The 6170-nt window shown below is 42.0% G+C and overlaps 1 pseudogene; it reads left to right on the top strand.

The window, feature by feature from the left end:
• The first annotated feature begins 4602 nt into the window (after positions 1-4602).
• On the top strand, positions 4603-5536 carry LOC115186741 (zinc finger protein 180-like; annotated as a pseudogene).
• The last annotated feature ends 634 nt before the right edge of the window (positions 5537-6170 follow it).

Here is a 6170-nt window from a genome sequence, read left to right as displayed (position 1 = left end):
CCATTTCTTGACTGCCCCTGTAACACAGAAATAAACACATTTAGTAATATACACTCCTCAAAAAAATAAAGGGAACACTTAAACAACACAATGTAACTCCAAGTCAATCACACTTCTGTGAAATCAAACTGTCCACTTAGGAAGCAACACTGATTGACAATACATTTCACATGCTGTTGTGCAAATGGAATAGACAACAGATGGAAATTATAGGCAATTAGCAAGACACCCCCAATAAAGAAGTGGTTCTGCAGGTGGTGACCACAGACCACTTCTCAGTTCCTATGCTTCCTGGCTGATGTTTTGGTCACTTTTGAATGCTGGCGGTGCTTTCACTCTAGTGGTAGCATGAGACGGAGTCTACAACCCACACAAGTGGCTCAGGTAGTGCAGCTCAATCCAGGATGGCACATCAATGCGAGCTGTGGCAAGAAGGTTTGCTGTGTCTGTCAGCGTAGTATCCAGAGCATGGAGGCGCTACCAGGAGACAGGCCAGTACACCAGGAGACGTGGAGGAGGCCGTAGGAGGGCAACAACCCAGCAGCAGGAACGCTACCTCCGCCTTTGTGCAAGGAGGAGCAGGAGGAGCACTGCCAGAGCCCTGCAAAATGACCTCCAGCAGGCCACAAATGTGCATGTGTCTGCTCAAACGGTCAGAAACAGACTCCATGAGGGTGGTATGAGGGCCCGACGTCCACAGGTGGGGGTTGTGCTTACAGCCCAACACCGTGCAGGACGTTTGGCATTTGCCAGAGAACAACAAGATTGGTGAATTTGCCACTGGCGCCCTGTGCTCTTCACAGATGAAAGCAGGTTCACACTGAGCACGTGACAGACGTGACAGAGTCTGGAGACGCCGTGGAGAACGTTCGGCTGCCTGCAACATCCTCCAGCATGACCGGTTTGGCGGTGGGTCAGTCATGGTGTGGGGTGGCATTTCTTTGGGGGGCCGCACAGCCCTCAATGTGCTCGCCAGAGGTAGCCTGACTGCCATTAGGTACCGAGATGAGATTCTCAGACCCCTTGTGAGACCATATGCTGGTGCGGTTGGCCCTGGGTTCCTCCTAATGCAAGACAATGCTAGACCTCATGTGGCTGGAGTGTGTCAGCAGTTGCTGCAAGAGGAAGGCATTGATGCTATGGCCTGGCCCGCCCGTTCCCCAGACCTGAATCCAATTGATGATTGACATGATGAATCCAATTGACATGATGATGTCTTGCTCCATCCACCAACGCCACGTTGCACCACAGACTGACCAGGAGTTGGCGGATGCTTTAGTCCAGGTCTGGGAGGAGATCCCTCAGGAGACCATCTGCCACCTTATCAGGAGCATGCCCAGACGTTGTAGGGAGGTCATACAGGCACGTGGAGGCCACACACACTACTGAGCCTCATTTTGACTTGTTTTAAGGACATTACATCAAAGTTGGATCAGCCTGTAGTGTGGTTTTCCACTTTAATTTTGAGTGTGACTCCAAATCCAGACCTCCATGGGTTGATCAATTGGATTTCCATTGATTATTTTTGTGTGATTTTGTTGTCAGCACATTCAACTATGTAAAGAAAAAAGTATTTAATAAGAGTATTTCTTTCATTCAGATCTAGGATGTGTTGTTTAAGTGTTCCCTTTTTTTTGTTGAGCAGTATAGTATATTCTAGAATTCATCCATGATGTCATAATGATAGTTTAACCAGGTTTCTAGAGTGTATATAGTATATTTTACATTTCATCCATGATGTCATAATGATAGTTTAACCAGGTTTCTAGGCTATATAGTATATTCTAGAATTCATCCATGATGTCATAATGATAGTTTAACCAGGTTTCTAGGCTATATAGTATATTCTAGAATTCATCCATGATGTCATAATGATAGTTTAACCAGGTTTCTAGGCTATATAGTCGACACCCCGTTTGGCGAAGTTGGCTGTCTTTGTTAGGAAGAAATAGTATTCACGCAGTTCGCAACGAGCCAGGTGGCCCAAACTGCTGCATATACTCCAACTCTTTTCTCTGTATACATCAATGATGTCGCTCTTGCTGCTGGTGAATCTCTGATCCACCTCTACGCAGACGACACCATTCTATATACTTCTGGCCCTTCTTTGGACACTGTGTTAACAACCCTCCAGACGAGCTTCAATGCCATACAACTCTCCTTCCGTGGTCTCCAACTGCTCCTAAACACAAGTAAAACTAAATGCATGCTCTTCAACCGATCGCTGCCTGCACCTGCCCGCATCACTTCTCTGGACGGTTTCTGACTTAGAATTTGTGGACAACTACAAATACCTAGGTGCCTGGTTAGACTGTAAACTCTCCTTCCAGACTCACATCAATCATCTCCAATCCAAAGTTAAATCTAGAATTGGCTTCCTATTTCGCAACAAAGCATCCTTCACTCATGCTGCCAAACATACCCTCGTAAAACTGACCATCCTACCAATCCTCGACTTCGGTGATGTCATTTACAAAATAGCCTCCAATACCCTACTCAACAAGCTGGATGCAGTCTATCACAGTGCCATCCGTTTTGTCACCAAAGCCCCATATAATACCCACCACTGCGACCTGTACGCTCTCGTTGGCTGGCCTTCGCTTCATAATCGTCGCCAAACACATTGGCTCCAGGTCATCTACAAGACCCTGCTAGGTAAAGTCCACCCTTATCTCCGCTCACTGGTCACCATAGCAGCACCCACCTGTAGCACGCGCTCCAGCAGGTATATCTCTCTGGTCACCCCTAAAGCCAACTCCTCCTTTGGTCGTCTCTCCTTCCAGTTTTCTGCTGCCAATGACTGGAACGAACTACAAAAATCTCTGAAACTGGAAACACTTATCTCCCTCACTAGCTTTAAGCACCAGCTATCAGAGCAGCTCCCAGATCACTGCACCTGTACATAGCCCATCTATAATTTAGCCCAAACTACTACCTCTTCCCCTACTGTATTTATTTATTTATTTAATTTATTATTTTGCTCCTTTGCACCATATTATTTATATTTTAACTTTGAACTTTCTTCAAATTACAAATCTACCATTCCAGTGTTTTACTTGCTATACTTTATTTACTTTGCCACCATGGCCTTTTTTGCCTTTACCTTATCTCACATCATTTGCCACATTGTATTTAGTCTTATTTTTTTTCTACTGCATCATTGATTGTATGTTGTTTTACTCCATGTGTAACTCTGTATTTTTGTATGTTGTCGAACTGCTTTGCTTTATCTTGGCCAGGTCGCAATTGTAAATGAGAACTTCTCAACTTGCCTACCTGGTTAAATAAAGGTGAAATAAAATAAATAAAAAATATACCCTGACTCTGTTGCAGAGGTAACATACTTTCCCTAGTTAAAAGAAATTCATGTTAGCAGGCAATATTAACTAAATATGCAGGTTTAAAAAAGATATACTTGTGTATTGATTTTTAGAAAGACATTGGTATGTCTTTATGGTTAGGTACACGTTGTAGCAACGACAGTCCTTTTTCGCGAATGCGCACCACATCGATTATATGCAACGCAGGGCAGTCTAGATAAACTAGTAATATCATCAACCATGTGTAGTTAACTAGTGATTATGATTGATTGATTGTTTTATATAAGATAAGTTTAATGCTAGCTAGCAACTTACCTTCGCTTCTTACTGCATTCGCGTAACAGGCAGGCTCCTCTTGGAGTGCAATGTAAAGCAGGTGGTTAGAGCGTTGGACTAGTTAACCGTAAGGTTGCCAGATTGAATCCCCAAGCCGACAAGGTAAAAATCTGTCGTTCTGCCCCTGAACAAGGCAGTTAACCCACCGTTCCTAGGCCGTCATTAAAAATAAGAATGTGTTCTTAACTGACTTGCCTGGTTAAAAAATATGTATTAAATTTTTTTTTTTTTTTTAATCGGTGGCCAAAAATACCTATTACCGATTGTTATGAAAACCATCCATAACTAGTGGTTTCCTCATTACCAGATATACTACATCCATAACTAGTGGTTTCCTCATTACCAGATATACTACATCCATAACTAGCGGTTTCCTCATTACCAGATATACTACATCCATAACTAGCGGTTTCCTCATTAGCAGGAAGGAGTTTCTGCAACCAAATTGTGTGTGCTTTGCCCTCGTGCCGCAATTTTAGCAAACACAGAAAGGGGCCTATATTGGAGACCAAAAGTCGTCTGGCACAGTGCTTGGAGTTTCAACAACATGAATAACTTATTTCTAGTCTACAATCTTAGATGTTTCTACTAATGTGAAAACAAGACAAAATATGGCTTTTCTTGCTCATTTTAAGTCAAATAATTTTAACATTCATTGCAGAAGACAATTGTTGTACAACAACATGCCTACGCTGTTGGCATCACCTTTTACAGTGGATTTCCGCTGTTGTGAGCCTATAACCATCTGTCTGACTTTGTTGTTCACACAGGAGAGAGACGGGACTACCATGGGTCCTCTGGGGAGCCTCAACAACCTCATGATGCTGACAAGGCAGAGAAGAGTCTCTCCAGATCAGAACACCTCAAGAAAAACCTGCAGAGATCCACAGGGAAGAGAACTCACTGCTGCTCTGACTGTGGGAAGAGATTCACCTCCTCAGCAGGCATTACAATTCATCAGACAATCCACACAGGAGAGAAATCGTATAGCTGTGATGAATGTGGGAAGAGTTTTACTTATTCATCCAGCTTGATAACACACCGGAGAACATACACCGGAGAGAAACCCTATAGCTGTACTCAATGTGGGAAGAGTTTTTCTCAGTCACACAGACTGATATCACACCAGAGAACACACACAGGAGAGAAACATTGTACCTGTGATCAATGTGGGAAGAGTTTTGGTAGTTCTAGCTGTCTGAAGAGACACCAGAGAACACACACAGGAGATAAACTTTGTATCTGTACTCAATGTGGGACGAGTTTTGATACATCTAGCCATCTTATTGTACACCAGAGAATACACACAGGAGAGAAACCTTTTAGCTGTGATCAGTGTGGGAAGAGTTTTGTTCAGTCTAGTGATCTGACAGTACACCAGAGAACACACACAGGAGAGAAACCTTATAGCTGTGATCAATGTGGGAAGAGTTTTGTTACATCTAGCAGTCTGACTATACACCAGAGAACACACACAGGAGAGAAACCTTATAGCTGTAATCAATGTGGGAAAAGTTTTACTCAGCAAAGCAACCTGATATCACACCAGAGAACACACACAGGAGAGAAATCTTTTAGCTGTGATCAGTGTGGGAAGAGTTTTGTTCAATCTAGCCATCTGAAGAGACACCAGAGAACACACACAGGAGAGAAACCTTTTAGCTGTACTCAATGTGGGAAGTGTTTTGTTCAATCTAGTGATCTGACAGTACACCAGAGAACACACACAGGAGAGAAATCTTATAGCTGTAATTAATGTGGGAAGAGTTTTGTTCATTCTGGAAATCTGACGTTGCACCAGAGATCACACACAGGAGAGAAATCTGATAGCTGTGACCATTGATAATCTGATAAAAGATCTCTGATCAAATATCAGAAAATGTATACATGAAGGAGTTGTTTCATGATATCAATGAAATAATGTCACAATGTAGAATGTTTTAACATTGTAGTAGGAGTATTTTAATGATGTCACAATGTAGAACCCTAAAGGTTTGTCCCCTGTTCTATTGATTTCAACATGATATGGATATTAGCCTCAGGGGGGAAATCCAGGCTCTGAATTGAGAGAGTTACTATTTATGAGATTTAACAAAAATAGAGTTGGGTTAGGTTAGGTTTTCAATATATCCCAATCTGTTTCTACATATTGGTTATTGATTTGGACTCGTTAAAACTGTGTTTTTACATTGCACTATTCCCATTTAGCAAAATGTAATTTAAAAGACGTTGAAAATAAGACTATGCCAGATGTCCAATATATGTTCGGTTGTAGTTGAAAGTGAAAGTTGAAGATGTATTTTCTGGTCGTTTTGTCAATGACTTGAAAACAGCTTCATTTCAACGTATTTGCAGCCTATACACATGGACACAGTATAATAAATTGGTCTATAATCAATTTTATTAACAATCCTACATCACTCCAGCATTTATTGACAACATTCAAATGCTAATTGTCTTTATTCTACTACTGAAGAAGCATGACTCAAATCACCTCATATTTCAAACATTCAG

This window comes from Salmo trutta, unplaced genomic scaffold (genome assembly GCF_901001165.1).
Source record: "Salmo trutta unplaced genomic scaffold, fSalTru1.1, whole genome shotgun sequence".
In the NCBI taxonomy this organism is placed as follows: Eukaryota; Metazoa; Chordata; class Actinopteri; order Salmoniformes; family Salmonidae; genus Salmo; species Salmo trutta.
Note: the sequence above shows the minus strand (reverse complement) of the source record. Positions and strands in the feature narration are given on the sequence as shown.